Source organism: Triturus cristatus, chromosome 6 (genome assembly GCF_964204655.1).
Source record: "Triturus cristatus chromosome 6, aTriCri1.1, whole genome shotgun sequence".
In the NCBI taxonomy this organism is placed as follows: domain Eukaryota; kingdom Metazoa; phylum Chordata; class Amphibia; order Caudata; family Salamandridae; genus Triturus; species Triturus cristatus.
Window position 1 is genome coordinate 1264989271 of NC_140589.1, and position 22456 is coordinate 1265011726.

Below are 22456 nucleotides of genomic sequence, written 5' to 3' on the forward strand. Positions count from 1 at the left end.
TGATATATTCTGGCTCCATCTGGTAAGAATTTGCATTGCTTCCGGGTTTACCCCCGGTCGTTCTTGATTTCTGATCACACAATTTATGAGGAAACGTAACAGTTCCCCCTGTATCTCTACTTTCTGGTATTCCATAGCTCTGTTAATACATTCTGGATCTCGCCCTGTTTGGACAAAATGATATATTTTATCTAGATGCGCAGTCATTCCTGGTAACTTCCCTAAATACACTGCGGCTCGTCTGATACGCAATGATGCCAGGGTCATTTCGTCCTCTTTACCGGGCACAGGGTCATATCTGCAATCTATAAGAAGTTCCTTCAGCGTACGGGCACTTATGAGTTTGGGTGTACGTGAATGTGCTGACTCTTGAAAAGTAAGTTTATTCATTCTGGGTGGCGTAGAAAAAATATTGGTAGCACCTCCCGTGGCCCCATCTGGGGTGTCGGGTGTGAAAGGATTCGTCGAACGTGACACAGCAACTACAGGTGTGGACACAGCTATAGAAGTAGCTGTAGGAGCGGATGCAGAAACAGATGTGCTTGCCGGAACTTGTGACTCGATTTGTTGCTGTAGGGATACGGGTACTGGATCTTGGCGTTGGATCTCCCTGGTATGCGGGCTATGTGGGGCGGAATTAGCATACTCGGGAGCTGCGTCATCTAAATATGAGGAAAGAAAAACATCTTCTGCGGTTCTAGGATGCCCCTTAGGATGTACCTTTATTGGGAACAATGGGGGTGGCAAGTCTTTCGGTTTTTCTGGAGTAGCCTTAGGTAATCCTTCGGCCAGGAGGGGATACATACCATTCATAAGGGCATTTCTTTGCCTATCTACTTGTTCTGATTTCACTCGGATACCTTCCTCAATTAATGGATTCTCTCGAACTTTATTTGAACTCTCCTTTATTCTTTTCTTCCTGTCTACGTGCTTTTTCTGTGCGTCTATGAGATTCTTTACGCCATAACTCAACGGCGTCTTTCTGTGACTGTCTGACCTTCCTTTTCCATAACTCTTCCTCGACTTTCATGATGCACTCCGCATCCCAGGTTCCCGCTGCGGGCCACCTCTGGCTTTCTGGTAATCCCTTGGTGTAGTCTACCCATAAATCAAGAAATAATATAGCGTCTAAGCCATGTTTGTGATACATGAAGTGCCCTGGAGTATCCCTAGGAGGAATAGGAACGGCTTCTTCGAGAACCCCTTTTCTAGTAGTGATCTGTCTTAATTTCGAAAAGAGCGGCATATTGGCAACTGATCCGATACTTAATCTTGAACACACTTAATACAAAAGCACAATAATGAACAACCATTCATACCACAATATGCAGGACGTTTTTAAACACATTAAACATTAAACATTAAACCTTTAACTGAAACAACAATGATGATCGTCTGCATAACTAATCACCAAGCTTAATTCTTGACAATAACTAGATACTTCGGAATACTTGATATACTGCTAAACAGTACATATACACTGCTAAAACAGTGCAGACCGGATTTGTGTACCCAAACCCGTCTTGACCGGCACAACCTATGTGCACGTCAGAAATGCCTCCCCAGTAATGGTACTCACCGGGTAGCTTCGGAAACGGAAGGCCTCGGTAACTTGAACTTGAACCGGACTGGACTCGACTCGACTCGTCGGAAACTGGTCTTGACTTCGAACTGGTGGGTCTCTGTATACCTCGGATCTTGCTCTCTCAGCTAGGCTCTGGTCGGGATACTTCGCACTTCTCACCGCCTCGTCTGGGTGTTGATCGCAACCTCAGTCGCCCCCGCTTGACCGGAGGGAGCTACAGGAAATCCTGCTGGTACGCGTTATTGTCCGTCCAGCTGTGGCAGGAGACCGGGCCTGCAACTCACCGCCGGCGCGTGAGATGAGAAAGTGTCCCTATTCGGGCACCATTCATGTGGTAAATAAAATTCCTTTACCTGGACTTAATTTGATACAGAAACATAATAAAATAGCTCAGTAAAATGAGAGGCAGAATCCGTGGTATTAGAGGTTCGGAATGGGCTTTATTCCAATAATCGATTATAATCGGTTGCTCCAAGTTCCATCACCACGGAGGTTCAGGAAGTGAAGTACATACTTTATTGACAAGAAATGACTTTTATAGATCATACATTACAATGAGGCGAATGCAGTAGGCGTAACAATTGATAAGGAAAATGACGATTTATCTGCGTAACCAAAAAATGGGTGTAATAAGGAGTAAAAAGGAACATAATTGGTTATGATGTCACATATAGGTGGATCTATAAGATAATACTTGGCATAGATGCGCGCGCAGCAGCATGACGTGTAATTGACGTGCAACTAGGGGGTGAAGGGGACTTGACATTTAGCTCTACATGTGGAGACAAGAAGTCTGGGGGGTCAAGTCAACCTAATCCCAAATCATATCTAACATCCTATGTTTAAAGAACTATGTTATCCACGAAAGAAGGACTCTCGGACAGAATCTATTCTATACTGACTGTGCGTGCGTGTACAAGCGTCTAAGTGTCTACACTAAATGCGAGGGGGTAGAAATATTCCATGGTAACAGGGCTATGAATTACTTGCATGAGGACAGAGAAGCCGGGCCTTTTGCTTGGTAACTGGAAGAATGTTTACTTAACTACTAGGCAGGAATGCATCGGCTGAGGGGGAAGCAGATAATTCGAAGGTGAAATACAGTTCTTGGCAGAGAATAGGCTGATGTCAGGCTTCGTGAGCCGCGCAGAGAATGAGACAAAGTTCATGGTCACAGATGCAGGCTCAGACTGGAGCTTTCAGAGGCAGAAGGCAAGAAGAGTTTGATGACAGAATCAGGGCCTACTTGCCTGGACTGTAAAATGGCATAAGTGAACCATATAAAACCGGTGGCCTTTCATATTTAGGAATGGAATATCCGGCCTATTCATGGCGGATCTGACAGAGGACATGTTGACGGTGGACGCACATGTATTTGCGTCTTCATAACTGGAACTGGAGGGAACATACATGTACTTGTGACATGCACATAGAACCGTTGGGGTCCAAGATAGGGGACATAACTGACCAGAAAAATCCATATTTCCACACCCTCACGCAGAAACCGCCACTGGTTGGTAGTCTCCCAGTCAGAGAATTTACATCTAGATGGTCTTCGAGTTGCATACTTATTTGCCCAGGTTGTACGGCACCTTCCAAATCAATCGTCCTCCAGGGAGTAATACTACACAACAGCCCCTCTTAAACACCATCATCAACTTATCCCTATCTCACTCCAACATGGTCATTTTGGGAGATTTTAATTGGTGGGAGAATGCTAGTTTGAAAAATCAGCTGAGAGATCTGAAAGACACCTGTCAAAATCTCGATCTCCAACAACTAGTTACCTCCCCGACTCACCAGGGAGGACATATCCTTGACCTTTTATTTGCAAATGAGTCAAGGGTGAAACTCCTAAATATCTCCCCTCAAATATGGACGGACCACTACCTACTACATTTTACAGTACGGTCAGTTCTCCCCCCCTACCCAAGTTAACACTGCCGTACTGTACCGGAAAGGAAGAAACTGGTCCAAATTAGCAAGGACAGGTGCTCTCCTGCCAACGCCCACGGTGAGCCTTTTCCAGAGCTCATGCGCAGTGGAGGATAATTCTAATACTTACCAGGAGTACGTCACAGCTGCATGAGACGAAGTGATCCCTATAAAAAAACTGCAAGTCAGAAATAAAATATCAGCGCCTTGGTACACTGAAGATCTGAGGCAACTAAGACTACAATGTAAGAAGGCAGAAAGAACATGGAGGAAGAGCTATCTGGATAGGGACAGGGCCACCTTTAAGATAACATTGAGGAGGTACAAGTCGTGCATCCTGGAAAGTAAGGCTAACTTCTATGCTCAATCCATCTTACAAGCCCCAAACAGAATCACGGAGCTCTTTAGAATCGCAAGAACCATCTCAGCTCCATCCTGCTTGGAGAAGAAAGAAGAAGCTTCACAAAAGTTGTGCGACGAGATCGCCACTCATTTTAAAGACAAAGTGGCCAAGATTGTCGACCGCTTTAAGGATAATGATGTGACGACCCAGAATCCTGGTAAAGAGACACTCAAGGGGACCCTGGATCACCAACACTCTTTGGTCTTTTTCCCCACTATGTCGGCCTCTATTTTCGATTCTATGGTCAGCAGCATCTCGTCCGGCTCACCCTTTGATCCTTTGCCCCAGAAAGTGTGGAAGTCCTACGGTCATCTCACCTTTCCCTGGTTGCGTCAGATCTGCAACCAATCTCTGGAAGTAGGGTTGGTTCCAGAAAGTTGGAAGCAGGCTGTGGTGTCCCCTCTTATCAAAAAGCCCTCCCTGGACCCAGCCAATCCGGCTAACTTTCGGCCCATCTCCCTCCTTCCTTTCCCAATCAAGATCCTGGAAAGGGTTGGGAGTAGATCTTTCAGAATTCCTGGAAGAGCATCACCTACTTGACATGGACCAGTTTGGTTTCCGCCCTGGTCATGGGCCGGAGTCGGCCCTGGTCACGATGCTGGATAACATGCGAATGCGGGCTGACACCGGGAGCACCGCGGTCTTGGTGCTCCTGGATATGTCAGCCGCATTCGACACGGTGAGTCACCCTATCCTGTTGGCACGACTGGAGGAATTGGGTGCAAAGGGTCAAGCATTGCAATGGCTCCGCTCTTATCTGGCAGGGAGACAGCAGGTGGTGACGTTGGGGTCGTTTACCTCTGAGAAATCCCACGTAGCCTTTGGAGTACCACAGGGTTCCAGCATCAGCCCCATTCTTTTTAATATTTACTTGCAACCATTATTTGCAATCATCAAGGCGTTTGGGGTTGAGCTGGTAAACTATGCAGATGACACACAACTGGTATTTTCGCTGGAAGGAAAACAAGCGGTGTCTCTGGAGCAATTTCAAAACTGCATGAGCCTGACAACAGATTGGTTGCGGCGTAACTCCCTGCAGTTTAATGGAGACAAAACCGAGGTGTTGTTTTATTCACCGCTAAACCAGACTCACCGTCTGCAGTTGGAGTTTAGGCTTGCTCCACATGAGGCTCCACTGGTTCCAGCAAATACCATCCGTAACCTTGGCGTCTTGCTCGACAATAATCTCCAATTGAACTCGCAGGCGAACAAGACAGCCAGCGTGTGCTTTGGACTATTACGAGTACTCCGTAGGATTCTTCCGTTCTTGCCAGGGGATATGCGTGCCAGGATTGTAAGGAGCACAGTACTCAGCAGAATGGACTACTGTAACTCTCTGTATCTGGGTGCCCCGCAGTATATCTTGCAGGGATTACAGAGAGTTCAGTCGGCTGCAGCAAAGCTGGTGCTAAACCGCAGACGCGACTCCTCCTCCACTCAGGCGCTGCGTGAGCTGCACTGGCTGCCAGTCAGAGAAAGGATCCTTTTCAAATCTCTTTGCCTGATCCACAAAGCAACACACGGGGTGGGTCCGATTCCCCTGCAGGAGAGATTTTCACGCTATCTCCCTCAGACAGCTGCGTTCCTCCAACGCTAATCTGCTGGCACAACCCAGATTCAAACGTGTCCGGTTGGGTGGGAGGGCATTTAGTGTGGCAGGTGCTCGGATGTGGAACGAGTCCCTCTGAGGGTCAGACAGCTCGACTCCTTAATGGAATTTAGAAAGAGTCTTAAGACCTGGCTCTTCCCAGTAGCCTGATCGCCGCCGTCGCCGTCTACTCCTCTCAGCATAATTCACTAACTGATCTGTCAGAGCGCCAGGATACCCGTAGGGTGATAGCGCGCTATATAAGCTCATATACATACATACATACAATTAACCATCTCTTGTTTCAATGCCCTTCATATGTAATCCCGAGACAGGCCTGGATTAAACCTATGTGTCGACAGCTGGGCATTAGGAATGTTAAGGTAGTACTTAGAATTTTACGTACTCCTGAAATACCATGTATCTACATATCTGTTGCTAAATTCCTTGGGAGGGCCTGGGTAATTAGGAGTAAATTGCTGGATGGGCAGATTGTCTAAACACTTGAAATATGAATTATGTTGTAATACTATTTATCTTTTTAACTATTTTAATATGTCTTCTTCTTTGTATTTATATTTAATCGTTGTATGCTTTTATGACAATCGTCGAATAAAGCTAATTTGACTTGGCTTAATAGTGTGCATGAATCCCAATTGATGATTCTTGAATGCACAAAAGTATGCACCTCTGCTTCTGCCCCATGAGATAAAACTTTATTCTTGTCCGAATAGTTTTTTTTTTTTTCGAATTGAACAGTGCGTTCTTTGAAATCTGTAGGTTTTGTTTGGGTGGTGCTAAAGCCAACATAATCAGTCTGTAGTTTTTTTTTTTTTTGTAGTTGGTTTAAATATGCAGTGTCGCAGGTCATGAGTTTCATTCCTGGCAATCCCAACTGAGCCTTTCATCTTTCGGTGGTCGGTAAACTGAGCACCAGTTACATCTCTTGCTTACAGCAGAAGTGCTAAATAAAAAGCAAATTACAATAATTATGATCTGTTGAATTCGAAAGCAGATGTGTCCTTTACAACAAACGCAGTGGTTAAATTGGTGGCAACCAACTGCTTAATGCTTGATACTTAGTTTTAATAGGTTACTATTACTTTGAAAAGTAAGTTTACAAGACCCGTTGGTACTGAAGCCATCAGATTAGCAGCGCAACATTTGAGGCAGTACTCTTAAACCCCCTAGTGTTGAAATTTGGGATTCGAAATCTTTGAGGCATTAATACTCTTATAGTGCCCAATGGGGTTTTTCAGTTTTTACATATGACATGGAAAACAGCATAAATAGAAATGAAAATGGCATATTTGTCATTTCTTTCTATTTAAAGGCGCAGTGTGCACCATTTCATTTTCTATACCAGAGTATTCTGTAACACTACCTAAACAAGCATTGGCATAGCCAATAGGTCTCGCTTTTGGGACCGTATAAGTGTTAAGCCATGCAACAGTTCATGTTGTTGCACCAAGGATATTGTGCTGCATAACTAAATACTTATAAGGTCCCAAAAGCGAGACCTATTGGCTATGCCAATGCTTGTTAATCCGGTGGCTTGGCGTCAATGGTTCAATGGTTTAATGTGACATCAGGTTGCCCTGACTATCCAGTGTAATACTTTGGTGCCTATTAAGAGATGGGGTCCTCTGTGTAAGCCAGTAATAGTTAAATGGATTCTGTGAGGCAGTAAAGGTGTTTTTCTCACATCAATGCCACTATACTGTTGTAAAAAAAAACCTGAACATTATCCTTTTAACTTTAGTAATACATTTGTGAGGTCCTTCCATCAAAATTCCTCACCCGGAGCACTCCTTCGCCAATTAACAGAAATTGTAGTTTAAGGATTAGGTGGAGGTGTGGGTGTCCACTAAACAGGGAAGGGGGAGCCCAGACTGCGCTTTCACTTTCTTGCTCAATGAGATCTAGGTTTAAAGTTGCTAAAATTCCCAATGTGGCAATCTAGCAAACATTGACTGCAGCCCCTGGTGCGTCCTCATGTGTCATTCTTGCTGGTAGGAGTCAAGTTTCGGTGAGAACACACTGCAGCATCTCTTAGACATTTTAGTTTTTTTCCAGTTAGCTGAGGTAGAGTGATGCCATATGAAATTAAGTACCGCAGCCCTCTATGGCTTTCCTGTCCCATGTGCATATTTGACCACCAGAAGGTTCATTCCCTGTGATGTCCTAACAGTGGATAGACTATGCTAGGTAGACTAAGTTATTTACTCCCAGTGACACACTGGTCCCCAGTTAACATCTGTGATCTTGTTCAGCTGTAAAACACCGGAATCATGCTGTCTTCACGCAGTTTTTGTACTCAGAAAAAAATACATTGAAGTAAAACTGCAGCAAATGCTCTTTTGCAAATTTGGGCTTCTTGGGTAACAGGAAATAGAGCACACATTTTCTGCTGCAGCCCATGATTCTTAAATAATCCCTCACCAGGGAAAAATAATTTAAGGATACTGTACAAACTGCTCGGTTTTTACTTATTAAAGATTTTATGTTTGTAACACATTTACCGGACAAAAAGCATGGTGCGTGATTAAAATGTATCAAAAAAACAAACTGACCTTGTAATATTTCCTTTTGTAAAATAAAAGGGGAAACTGATTTAGTTAATAATTTGGCCTGCACTTTCAGCAAGTGAAAGCGGTCAGCAAGATATGTCTAATTACGTACATGCAAACATGAGCAAATTCAGTATGTTTCATGTTTTGCTCTGGTGCAAAAATGTATGTAAGAAATGGAGCAAACTCTTCCCGGATTAGAAAAAAAATTATTAAATCAAGCAGTGCTTTATTTTTCCACCAGTACAAAATGTATGCAATCATGGCAGTCCATGTCGACTGTAATGCGGAAAGCTTAACTGAGGAACAGAAAACAAGTTATTTGGGAAAGGAAGTGTTCACAACAGATGAAAAACTTAACACAAAGAAACCTTTAACAAGCATTGAAAATGCAATAGGCCTCGCCTTTTATTAAGTGAAAGCCATTTGCTTTGCTATAATAATACCATTGGTAAAGCAAATGTCTTTAACTTAATAAAAGGCGAGGCCTATTGCATTTTCAATGCTTGTTCTTCTTTTATTGCGTAGTGGGTGGGGGAGTCATGCCACATTTGCTCATCCCAATGACCAACGGGCACCAAACCTTTTGAACATTTTTCCAACTAAATCTTTTTGCCAAACTGAGGGCAGATAAGCAGGCCAGGAAGTGGGCAGTTATGCCGCCGAATCTGAAACCAGCGCGTTCCCCCATGAGTACATTCAGGTTGCAGAAAATGTTAAAAAAAATAATGAACGAAAGTCCACACAGTTTGTGGAAGGGCTCAGATCACATGCCGGCCCGTGCCTTTCGCAGTAGATATTTTGAATAAAACGGACAAAATGGGACAGGCTACTGTACAGACTGAACAAAGCTATCGAATATAAAGATTGCAGCAGATTAAAATTGCGACTTTCGAAAACCTTTTTTGAAGGTTGTTTTTCAAAAGTCCAAGCTCCATTTTCAATCCTCACATAAGTATGAGAGCACATGAGACGTCAGGGTAGCCCCCCACACACACTCCCAAGGAGTCACGAGGCTGTGCAGGGCCCACACCACGGGTGCACGAGCGCCCAGGGGCTTCCAGTGCCGACGCTGGCTCCAAGGGAGCCCCACTTGTGCGCTTTGACGCACAGCTAAGGCCACCCGCCCTACAGGAGATACATGTGCGCAAGCTGCACACTCCGGACACTGGCAAGGGGCAGGGGGGGGTCATCAGCAGTGGATGCGGGGGGGGGGGGGAGTGGGGGTGGCCTCTTATCTGAGGTTGAGCCATCACCCTAACATCTCTTCAACCAAAGGATTTTTAAAGGCTAGACCTACAGGTAAAGACCCATTTGTAGACCCTGACAAACCAGAAAGAGGGTGAGGGGGGTGGGGGCGGGGCAACTCAAAGGCCGGGCAGTGTGAGATAACGAGAGAATACCTAGGCTTCATAGGGAGGCCACGTGACCCCGCTCTATAAATATTTAAGGGGTGAAATATTATATAACAGCAAACATCTGCCCAGGGAACACCGTGCTCTGAGGGTTAATGACAAGTGCTCCTGTTACCCCAGGGGACTCGTTTTACCAACTTCTGAAAAATGAAAGGCTGACTCAGCCCTGCTGGGATTTCAACCCATCAGGAGCAGGGTAAAGAGAAAGGTCTGCAGCAAGCAATTACTAAAAGCGTCATCCTATTCCGGTGTAATCCACCAACAGCCAGGCAAACGACAACAAACAGCCTCAGTCAGACGCGAACACAAACACACACAGCAGTCAAGGGGCAGTAGTAGCGAGTACACGACATAGGCAGACTGTGCTTGGCAGGCTAAGGTGAGTAGCAGCTACAGGGCTATTACTGCTGCGAGGGAGGAGAGAAGGCATCCAGACACCGTGGAGGAGTCTGCATTAAAGAGCAGTGTGACACTAGGACAACAGTGAAGCCGTTCACCCATCCCCCCTTGCATGACAGGGCTCACACGGAGCCCGCTCAAATACTGTCAGCTGATAGGCGGGATGAGAGACGCGACCCCCTTCCAAGAAGCAAGCCTGGGGGACCCCGGCTTCGGAAGCGCTAGTCGCTATCTTGGGGTGCAATGATCCTGTTGGTCGTCAATGACCTTAACCAAATTCGGGTGACGGAACAACCCAGGCTTTGAGTAGACTCAGAAACTGAGGCTGGGGCATGAGGCGTCCCACACAGCGGGGCTCTGGACCGGTCCAGTCCGGGAGCCTCCATCTCGCGAGGCGGATGTGGCAGAGTGTACAGAGCACCAGTGGTCGGACCCGAGGGTCTTTCTGCAAATCCTGCATGGGGATCCTGGGTATGAGAGTGGGGCGGGGAGGAGTTCTCTCCACAGGACACACCGAGGGCGTTGTTAATCAGCGGGTTTGCTATTGTAGGATGACGGCACTTGCAATGAACGTCACATTAGATCCTTTCAGAAGGGCCACTGGGAACAACTGGGCGCACAATACAAGTACCAAGAGGGGGGCATCGGCTTCGATAACGGAGTCCACAAGATGAAATGAAGCTTTGACAGAAACACAACATTAAAAACAAGCATTGGTAAATGTAATCTGTTTCGCCAATGTCATAGATGCCAACATTGGCAAAACAAGATTGCTGGGAGAGGAAATGGGGGTTGGGACGGGAGGAGGACGGGCAGGGAGGGCGCAACAGGCGGGCTGCTCTGCGAGCTGCAGGGAGAGAGCCCTCAACCGCTGCTCCCTGTCCGGGGGGGGGGGGGGGGGCGCACATTCTTACGATTCCTAGTCAAACAAGGGATCAGACACACTCGCAGCACCAACTGATATCTTTTTATCTTTTGACGTGCTGCGTATTTGTCTCTTTTATATGTAGCGTGCGCTGCAACGCCAACAACAACTCTCTTTTAGAGCGTCCCAGTTGGACTGACTCGCATGACTGATTTCTTATCTTTATGGGGCCATGTGTTTGGCCCCATAAAGATTAAAAAAACTTTTACGCCAGCAGTAAGTCGGGGCAGCCAGTCCAACTGGGACGGCTCTAAAACAGAAAAGTGTATGTCACTAGATGCTCTTTTCCAATGGCTGGCCACCGTTTAGCATAAACAGTGACGCCAGCCAATGGAAAAGAGGGGCGGGGCTTAAAGCCCACTAGAGAAATCTCCTCAAATCATTAAATCTCGCCAGCGAGACTGCGCATGTCTGCACAGTCTTACGCCAGGCGAGACCTAAAAAGGGCACAGTGAACCTCGGAAATAGGGGCCAGAGGTCCAGGAGGACGTAGGACCAATGGGTACAGCCGAGGCAAGCAAAACTTTAACTGCACCTGTCCTGTGATCCATCTGAGCAGGGCGGGATGCCAAGTCCAAGTCCTAGTAGCCTGAACTGGCTCAGCGGGCTCCGACAGTTAAAGGTTTGATAGGGCTTGGCTTTAAAGACCTTTGAAGGATGAAATGCGGAAAGGATTGTTTCCAACCTGCGACCTGCAGTCACCGCAGGTGTTCAGCCCCAGGCTAAATAGGCTGGGTGTGCTACAAGTGCATTGGGCCGGGGGAAATTGTCGAATGAGAAACGCATGCAAGGCTCAGGGTAACACTGTAACCCCTACAGGCAGTCCCTGCCTCTTTGCAACTTAATTAAAGAGAAGTAAATAGGTTCTCAGAAGCGCTTTAGGGGAAGTTATAGCTACTTAAGTTGCAGTGGAGAGTGTGTTGTTTAAAACTTGTTTCTATGTCCAGTATTGGAAAAAACTGACCACTTAGGGCTATCGGTACCACAATCCACTCTCGGCACATCACAAACCTCACTTTTGGCATAAACCAGCCGTGTGCGGTGTGATAGAAGTTAGCCACGATTGAACTCTACAGTCAGTGTCAAAAGTTCTTACACCCACACCGGATTTGTCAAAACAATTCACAGTACAAGAATGTGCACTATTCAGACAAGTTGTGCACCAAGTGAAAGGAAATAGGCATCAGCAGTCACGTTTGCCGATACTAGCGCTGTACAGAACAAGCATTGGCCGCGCGTGGGAAACTGGCATTGGCCGCGCGTGGGAAACGGGCATTGGCCGCGCGTGGGAAACGGGCATTGGCCGCGAAAGTGAAAAGAGCAAGAGTGGTCAGAGCGCGCTGCGCCTATTGCTGCTGTCCTGCCTTTGTATAGGCGATTTTTAAATTCCCCGTTTTCTATTTGCTTTTATTTTAGTTGCTTTTTCCCCCTGATTTTATTTCTGCCCACTTACTTGCACAGTAATCTGTTGAACCACCGCGCTTTTGCGGGTCCTTTTCCCGGCTACTCGGCACTTTGGCGGCCATATTGGGTGAGTCAAAGTCTCCGGGCGGCGCCATCTGGTTTCACGATCTAGCGTCACAAGGACGCTCGACCTCTTCTTAAGGAGGTCATGCTGACGCGCAGCGGGTGTGCGCAGCGGATACGCCGGATCCCCGCCGGAGTCACGCCAGAGTCCAGCCCGTCTGTGCCCATCCGGGCACAGACGGGCTTAGGGCCAGGCTCCTTGGCCAAAACGCCAGAAAGAAGGTTGACATATTCTCGGGAGGACATTTTGTCATTACGCCCCCTCAAAGACATAACATGTAAGTATATCCACAAAGGTCCTAAGCTTTTCTCTGGCTGTAGGATATGCCAGACGAGCCAATCAGCGAAGGCAATGAACGCCCTGTATATGGCTTTGCTGAATTGCAGATCACTTCCGAGCCACTCATTAGAAATTAACCTCCTTATACAAGATCATGACTTAGATATCTTGTTTTTGACGGAAACATGGATTACATCCTGTTCTGGGGTGGATATGGTTCGAGCCCTCCCTTCAGGCTTTCTAATATACCATCTGGATAGGCCTGTGGGGCGAGGGGGCGGCATAGCCATTATATACAGAGACACTTTTGTGTGCAGGGCTCAGATTGGGGGGGTGTTAGACTGCGAGAGTTGTCAGTTCTCCCTACGGATTTCTCCCACGGTGTCGGTGTCAGGCTTATTGGTTTATCGCCCGCCAGGCTGTGTGGGTAATTTTGTCAGCTCGCTGATGGAAACAGTCACGTTCTTGGCTTCTTCCTCGGCTAATTTTATGGCGCTAGGAGACTTTAATCTCCACTTTAATGATCCGGCAGATCTTATGGCGGTTGACCTGCAGTGTGAGTTGAAAACCTACGAGTTGAGTTTAATCAACGCAGGAGCCACGCACAATAGGGGTCATTTGTTGGACCCCATCTTTTCTAACATTTCCCGTCTCAGGGCCTTGCCCTCTTACCCTCTCCCATGGTCAGATCACTTCTTGGTTCCTTTAACGTGGCAAGTGGAATCATTGGCCACCCCCCTCCCTAGGGTTCATACCTTAGAGAGAGCCTGGTCTAGGTTATCGGTGGATAACTGGATTACTATTCTTGAAGGTAGGTGTCCTTCTCCAGTTTCAGACCCGGTAATCGCAGATGCGAACTTCAATCAATGGTTGACCAGCTCTCTTGATGCTATTCTCCCTAAAAAGAGAGTGCTTAAGAGGGAGAAGAGAATGGGTTCGGCCCCATGGTACTCACCCAAGTTGAGATCCCTTAGGAAGGGTTGTAAGAAGTTGGAGAGGGCATGGAGAAAGGATGGGGTGGAAGCCAGGCGAGAGGAGTACCGCTCGGCAATTAGGGTGTATAAATCTGCTCTCCGCTGCGCTAAGGCTCAATTTTTTGAGGAGAGAATAAAAAGCGCTTCTAACTCCTCCAGAGAGACTTTTAGAGTGGTAAAGGAACTTCTTAAAGTTCCCGAGCCCTTGGTAACTCATGACAGCCCAGGTGAGAAATGCAAGGAACTGGCTAACTATTTTCACAGGAAAATAGAGAACATTTTAAATGCCTTGCCCCAGGCGGTACTGAGAGTAGAGACTGGCAGTCAGTCTCGAGGAGTACATACCCATCTGGACACCTTTGGGTCAGCCTCAGTGGATGAAGTCCTTAAGGAATTGGGTTCTATGAAGAGTGGCTCGCCTAGGGATCCTGTCCTATGAGATTCTTAAAACAGGCAGCAACCACTATTGTGGCTCCGGTTACGGACTTAATCAATGCTTCCTTTGTCCAGGGTTTGGTGCCACCAAGTTGGAAGAGAGCAGTGGTAAAGGCTCTCCTGAAAAAGCCAAATCTAGATCCATCTGATTTGGCAAATTTCAGGCCCATCTCCTTGCTCCCTGGACTTGGTAAGATTGCTGAAAGGTTAGTGAACCGTCAGCTGTCACACTTCATGGAGTCCAACGGCCTGCTGCGAGACTCCCAAACGGGATTTCGACCTGGTCAGGGCACCGATACCGCTCTTCTGGCAGTCATTGAGGAAGCCAGGAGCATTTTGGATTCAGGAGGATCAATGGCAGTGATCCTCTTGGACCAGAGTGCGGCCTTCGACACGGTGAACCATCAAGTGTTGATCCAACGGCTGTCAGATATAGGGGTTACAGGTGTCGCTCTGAAGTGGCTCATGTCATTTCTCTGTGACCGGACGTACCAGGTTTGGGAAGCCCCACATTGTTTAATGTATATATGGCCCCCCTGGAGGATGTGGTGGCCCCATTTGGTATTAAAATCGTCAGCTATGCTGACGATACTCAGCTGGTGATCGCTTTATCCCAACTTTTGGTTAACCCAGATTTGCTGCACTCCTGCATGTCCAAGGTTCACACCTGGATTTGTGATTCTGCTTTGAAGCTGAACGGCTCGAAAACTGAATTAATACTGCTAGGGAACAAAACCCCCTCTCTCCCTTCGACTATTTGGCCTAGCTGTCTGGGAGATCTCCCGAGTCCTAAAGAGGAGATTAAGAGCCTGGGGATCTGGCTGGAACAAGATCTTTCGTTCAGGACCCAGGCATAGAAAATGGCAGAAGTGTGCTTTGGTCTTCTCAGTTCAGCTCGTAAAGTTATCCCCCTGCTTCCTTGGACATCTAGGAAGCTGCTCATTCAGGGGCTTATTGTATCAAGATTAGACTACAGCAATTTTATATTTTTAGGTGCCCCTGAAGCCACGTTTAACAAACTCCAGCAGGTTCAAAGTGCTGCTGCTAGGCTGCTTATGAATACACCAAGGATGCAGTCAGCCAAACCCGCATTGAAGGCCCTGCACTGGTTTCCGGTGCGGGAAAGGGTCAAATTCAAGGCTCTATGCACAGCGCATAAAATTCTCCAGGGGAAGGGACCTCCCATCCTGAGGAATTTAGCTGTGCCTTATAAGGCCAACAGAGCTTTGCGTTCCGACCAGAAACATCTGCTCCAAGTTCCCAGAGTGAAAAGGGCTCGGGCGGGTGGGCGTAGATTTTCGGCCAATATAGCCTACCTGTGGAATGTGCTTCCTATGAGTTTGCGCTCAGAGACTTGTACCTGTCTGTTTCGGAAACTTCTTAAAACTCATCTTTTTCCTGTTTGACGCTGCTGACCCGTCTGTTGCTCTTGTTGTCGCCCTGGACAAGCGCTGGGATGCCCTAGGGTAACTATGCGCTATATAAATCTCAAATTCATTCATTCATTCATTGGCCGCGAAAGTGAAAAGAGCATTGGCCGCGAAAGTGAAACTGATGAGTGATCGCGCGGCGTGCTGCAGTATAGAGGTGGGGGGGGAGTGGAGGCCAGAGTGACGCGATCTGTGGTGGGGGAGGGGGAGGGAATTAAAGCACAGAGAGAGGCATGTAAGGGAGTAGGGAATTGAAGCACGGAGAGAGGCACGCAAAGCGCGCGCACATGCACTCAAGCTCCAGGCCGGCCATGGCAGCATCGGGTAGCCCTTTTTTTTTTACCCCTTACTAAAAGTCGAGCAAGCAGCGCATGCGTTGCTCTAGGCTCGACCTAAAAATGACCATAGTTTACCACCTAACTCCCTTTTTTCCTACCTTTGGAAAAATACATGCTAGATTTGTGCTGCATTTAAATACACAATCTCTGTTGTGAATTACAGGGTTGCATACACATTACACTGTTTTTGGTGTGTTACACTATGCAGTCTTGTGCTGGATTCTCTCTCTGTCTTTTTAGGTCTCGCCTGAGCCAGTGCATGCTCTGCTCTGGCGAGACATTTAGTAAGTGGGCTTTTGAAAGTCCGACCACAAGCTTTTGCTGGCCTCAAGCTTGCGGTTACACGCACGAGCACCCGCACCGCCACCATCTGGCGTTCCTCGTGGCACCCTTACAGCGTGCCTCGCTCCGCCCTTCCCCCAACACAGAGCGCATCCCCGCAATCGTGATCACTTTAGCTCTCACGGCCGCGCGTCAGCGTTACTTTTGCGGCCGCATTACTTTTACAGCTGCGCTGCCAAGGCTTGTTATGTTTGCACTTTAGCTTTAACATTAGCGACCAAGCTTTTTTTTTTTTACTTAGGCACGGCTCGCCTGGCCAAGCGCAATCCGCTGGCATCGCTGCACATGCTGTGGCTTTACTTGCTGACATTTCGTGTGAGCGCCTAATGTTGTTTTGCTTTTTTTAATGTGTTTTCTTTTGGATTACTATTTTGCTGCCATTGTTGTGGCCAAAAAGCTTTCCTGTGCGAGGATGTGTTGCAAAATATTATCCGAGGCAGAGTGTTAGGCGCTCGAGTGTGGATGCTCGCGTCCTTGTGTTTCCGCTACCTGTGCCCCGTTACTCTGATTGATAGTGTTTGATGGGTCTTTGGGCGCAATGCAGCTGTTCATTTGCCTGGTGTTCCCTGGCTTTCGCTGCGCCAGGATGTTACCAAGCCCCACTGTAAGGCAGCAGTATCTTCAGGAGGAGGCATGCTATCGGTGCCCCCAGAAATGCCACCGCACAGGCATTTGCAGAAAGCTATTGACTAAATGAGATCCGATGTTGCTTTTGCCCAAGGCGGCGGTGCCCCCATGCTTCTCCAGCATAGCTCTCTGGTAGAATGTCGTGCTGTCTCTAAGGAGCCTTTCTCCCGCGATTCATCAGCTTTCTATTGATTTCCTGATAATTTGCAATACTGTGTATTCAAGACAACAACTAAATGTGTATTTTCATAACTCATGAGCTGATGTTTGTAGAAAAATTGATTTCCAAAATATATTTAAACCTTACTTTTGAGTGATAGATCATTTAGGGAGACATTACTATTATTATTACTTATGCCCGGGGCGTTGCTGTTGTGGCTCTTCTGTGTTACTCAGCTAAAGGAATTCCAATAGACAAAGCCTTATTTACATTACTGTTGGCAACCCGGTCTGAGGCACTGAGGCGATCACTGCTAGTAATTTTACATTTGGTGGCCACTAGTGTAATCTTGTATGGTGTGGTCACTATTACAACACTAATAATATCAGTAACTCGCAGTGGCTGTTATTGAACACAAGTAGCTCTTAATACTCTACAGGTTGAACGATACCCCTGAATTCTAGCCATTAATGCCTGGACAAACCTTTGGTTCTGATGCTTGATGAGATCACAGTGTATTTGAAATATGTTGAACAAAGCAACACAGGTCTTCTCAGCAATGACATAGGCACTAATGGGACATCAATGCATAGCCATAGATGTCAACATGTGGGTCACCCAGCCAGTCCCATATTTTTAATGACTAAATGCAGTGTGCGTGCTGAAACTGTAGGCCAATACTCACAGCTGCAAACTTAAAACTACAAGCTCCACAAGTAAATGAGTTGATGGCTCAAAACCTGGGGGTAGTAACGGTTGTCCTGTGTGTAACGATGTTTTCCTTAAAGTGACAGCAAAACTAGTACCTATTGAGGGTAAGAGGCATCCCATGTCCCGAAATCCTGTTCTGTTCACTTATGGACTTCCTGTGATCAACCACACCACCACCCCAGTGAACATAGTCCATGCTTCCTATTTTTCTGCTTTGCTTCACATAAGCTGTGTTTATTCTACAGACGTCCAGCAAAGGGTCTTCACAGCCGAGACCTGGTTTTGGGGAACAAATACACTTCTGTTTTAAAAACAACACATAAATAATAGGCATTGTTATTTACAATACCAATAGCTCAAACTGTCATACATGCGAGACCTATTGCATTGCAAATGCTTGTTTGGTTTTCTCTGCCGCATACTTAGTCTGCCATCCACTGCATAAAGGGAAGAGGCAGCACCTTGCTCAACCCATGACTAATCAGTAGTTCCTTGTAAGCCTCTGTGCCTTCTCTAGCCAATTCAAACCAACCAGATCCTCTCTGTACAGATAGTGAAATGAGTGTGTGTATTCTGTGCATTACAAACCAGTCATTTGATTCTCCATTATAGAGGAGGCAGGAATGACATTTTGGGGAGCTGTTGTCAGAAATGGATCATGATTAGCCTGTAAATCTAAACTGTGAGGTACTGTTTTTGCATGCAGAATAAAACCGAATGTCTGAAGCTTACAGTTTAATATTTAAATTATATTCTAAAATGTTCCAGTCCATTTTAAATGTAATGCAAATAGTATAAAAAACACCACTAGTGTAAGCCAAATTATTAGAATTAAAATATTTTAACTTTAATGCCAATAATACATCTAATACAGAGTGCAGTTTGTTTAAATGCTTTAATGAAAAAGAGAACATAAGGCCGGATCAGATAGAAGGCATTTACTAGCAAGACAAAAGTCATTATGCACGTATGAAAAAACTGTTTTTAAATTGTTGTATATTACTGTCATATGCAAAAGATTAATTACATAGGTGCTCCAAAAGGTGACGCAGTGATGAGTGAGCTAATGCTATTTCCAAAAACAATAAACTAACGCTGTTGACGTGTTAGGGGGTTTATTTTGAAAAAACAACTCCGGCCTAAAGTTCCCTTTTTGGAAAACAGTACAATGTATGCTAGTCAGCAGATGAGTATGTTGAAGTTTCAACCCCTAAATAATGATTTCCATCAGGGTCTTCATTAGAACACACGTGGATGTGACCTTACATCTAAAGAAACCGAGATAATTGCAAATTAATCTCTAGTAATGGATCCCTTAAAGTCAGCACACGGTTCAAATCTGCATCAAAGATCAAAAATGATCAGAGAAGACGTGATTTCCCTCAGACTGCAAAATATGTCCTGAATTGGTGTGGTACGCCCTCCCATATTGGCGCTGCAACTAGAAATCCAATCCATATTTAAAACAGTTCCTGCCAGTGAACCATAAGCTTAAAGCTTCCTTAAGGGAACCACTGTTTTTTGGGTTAGAGTATGCCCAGGGTCCCAGGTTTCTAGCAATTCCTGTCTGCTTCGTATCATTTTTCTAGAAACACAAGACGTCAGAACTGCAAAAAATGTCTTAGAAGACAGCAAAAATTAAGTTATTTGTGTTAACCATCAAAGAAACAGTTGTCGTTAACACAAACCTCTAAAAGTGACCTATATTGATCTCTAGCTGTGCAGGGATTGTATGACCCAAATTTCTTTCCCCTGACAGAAACTCTCTTGAACGTGGAAACCTATTGAGGCTTCACTGCTCAGGCACAAGAGTTATTTTTGGTTATCTGGAGCTCTTATTTATGCATCAGTGTTCCATGGCTTAAGTATGGAAATAGGCGTTTTCTTTGCCTCGCTTTAATATTACTTCCTTGCAGTGCTGTGAAATGCCACACAAAGTAAACGTATAACTAAAGTGGAAAAGTGCTGTTCTCAGAAGGGTATTTCGTGGGCTAATGCATCGTCTTCCACACCTGCACTGTGCCCTCTCTCCATAATCTGCATAACTTCAGAGTTCAAAAGGAACTGCTCTTCACTCAACTCGGCGCAATCAGCTGACTTCTCATTTTCTAAAGTCTTGACTTATGTTTTAAGAGGGATATGGAAGCAACAGCACTGTTTGCATCCTTCGGATCTGTTTCCATATTTTTGAGGCTGCTTCTCCATGTGAGTAACTCTATGGTCAATATATCCCACAACTCGCTCTGTATCCTTGATACAGGTTTTAATATAATCAAGCGCTCCCTCCTTTCAATCCATTTTTGACCCAGTATGCTTGTTGGACTCCCTGCACCTCATCTACAGTCATCTTTATAAGGGTCTCTCCTTGGAAGAGCAATGGCACCAATCCACTAAATCTCTCTGGGTCAGTCAGATGTGACTGTTCGAAAAGGATGACCTTGAAGTAGAAAAATCTCTATTACCTTTGTGACCTGCTTGACTTCCATCGGTGGTTTTGTGGCCAGAAAAAGTAAACCACCACTTGTCTACTTATGTCTGTCGGTGCCACCGGCAGCCACAGTTTGGTAATAGAGGACAGGCTTTGTTCAGCTTCCATCAGCAGTTGCTGCGGTTCACCCACATCTCCTGCCACAGCCAGACTCACAATTCACCTGTCACTTCTGACCTGGGGGGGGGGGGGGCTTCCCACATGCTTCAGCAGTCTTTAATCGGTGGTGTGGCAGACCATCTGGCGGACATCCCCTCCTACTTCTCACTGGCTGCCTCCATCCTGTTAACATGGAAGACACTTTACTTTCTGGTCATGAATGGGCATTAGTCGATGTTCAAGCCTGCTGGTGCCTCGAAAGCATATGGTAGACATGTGAACTTCCCCAAGTTCAAGCCCAACTTTCTCTTTTTGTGCCTGGAATCAGTCCTCAAAATAGAGCCACGCAAGGGATGCATTGTCATCTTCAAGCTTAACAACTTTGCTCTCCCTATACGTTGAAAAACAATAATAAACATGCCTTCCTCACAAACCACACTTGGCTACATATGTCTGGATGTGTACCTTGTGTAAAAACACGTACTGCCTCCAGGACATCACACATGCTTGGACAGGTTCAGATTTTTAAAAGCTAGGTTAGGAATTTATGGTTTACAACATTTCCTTGAAGTCCTTAAAGCTCTTTTTTGCATGCGACCAGCCTTGAAGAAAATTTAAAAGAAAGTTCATACATAGCCACATGAAGGTTCTTCGCAAATTTAACATGCACCTGAAAGTACCTGGGGCAGCGGGTGTGCTTTATGCTTTGGGCTGTGAAACACACACACAAAACAAGCATTGGCATAGCTAATAGGTCTCGCTTTTGGGACCTTATAAGTATTTAGTTATGCAACTGTTGCATGGCTAAACACTTATAAGGTCCCAAAGGCGAGACCTATTGGCTATGCCAATGCTTGTTTTCTTTCTAATCGCGGCACCAGCGCTTTACTTTTAACATTTAACATTAAAAGTAAAGCGCGGGTGCTGCGATTAGAGCAAAAGTAAAGAAATAGATGTTTGTTTCTATTTCTTTACTTTTGCTATAATCGCGGCACCAGCGCTTTACTTTTAATGTTAAAAGTAAAGCAACGGTGCCGCGATTAGCAAGCTATAAATGCTACCGCCGGCCACAGCTTGCAGTGCATGTGCGAGAGTGGTGCGCGCGCAGCAGTAATCATGCCATATGGCACCTCTGCTGAAGCGCGCGCCCGCGCACATGCACTGCAAGCTGTAGCCGGCGGTAGCATTTTTTAAAGCCCTTACTAAAATCTCTCCGAGCAGCGCATGCGCGCTGACTCAGCGAGACCTAAAACCTATTTAAAACTTCTTTGGCTGCTACCAGCTTTATCTAAAACAAAGTCTGAAATGTGGGTAAGTTAAAAAAACAAAATCAAGGTGCTAATGAATTGCAATTTACCCAAGATTGGTGGTATAAACACATCAGGTGCTTCTATACTACATATGCCCACGTATCACTTAACCCTTTATCTGTCTGTCGGCCTTTGTGCAACACTGATGAAGGTTTTAAAAAAAACATTTTTTTTAAATGTGCTTCTCTGGCCGGTTGGGAAAAGCTTCCGTAGCATCCTGAGGCGGTTTCTTTTCATTTGGTAATTCCGATTAGTGTGCAGGGAACATTGACGTTTTTACTTTAAAAGTGAAAGTAAAACGAGCCAGTTGGCTAATTTTACTTTCACTGCATCAGTGCTCAGGGGCATAGCTCAGCTCCTTCAAACACTTAGTTGGGGGAGGTACTATTGGAAAGGGAAGAATCTCCTAATTCCAATTGTATCTCCACCCAGTAGATCTGTCCTTGGGGATCGCCTCTAATGAGATCCCCAATCAGTGCTCCACCCACTAGACATCAGTGACAGACTGGGTGTTTGCCCCTGGCAGGACAGAAAACCCACTGTACACCAGGTACTTCAAAATGACAGCAACACATACAAAATGATGGCGTAGCATATCCTTGTATTGAGCCATACTCCAACCCAGCGGAGGTAATGGTGCCTTTCATCCTCCCTGAGGGTAGATATGCAGTTTGACCCAATACGGGATGGTTCCCCAAATCTGCACCCGAGAGTGGGGTAGAAAGCCTAATAGAGACCAAGGATTTTTCATTTGGGCCAAAAGATAGTTGTTTGTGCTTTAAACTCTGACATAGGGCCATATTCCCACCCAAAGAGGGGCAAAACAGTAGTAGGCCTCCCTGGAGACAGAGAAGGGGTTTGCCCCCAATTTGCCCCTGGAGTGGAAGGTTGAAATACCCTTGAAAGCAGGTTGAG

At 46.0% G+C, this 22456-nt stretch overlaps 1 protein-coding gene across 2 annotated transcripts in view; it reads left to right on the top strand.

Annotated features, from left to right (window-relative positions):
- Positions 1-22456, top strand: part of PDE10A (phosphodiesterase 10A) — a 1160934-nt gene that overhangs the window by 430479 nt on the left and 707999 nt on the right. The window lies entirely within an intron of this gene.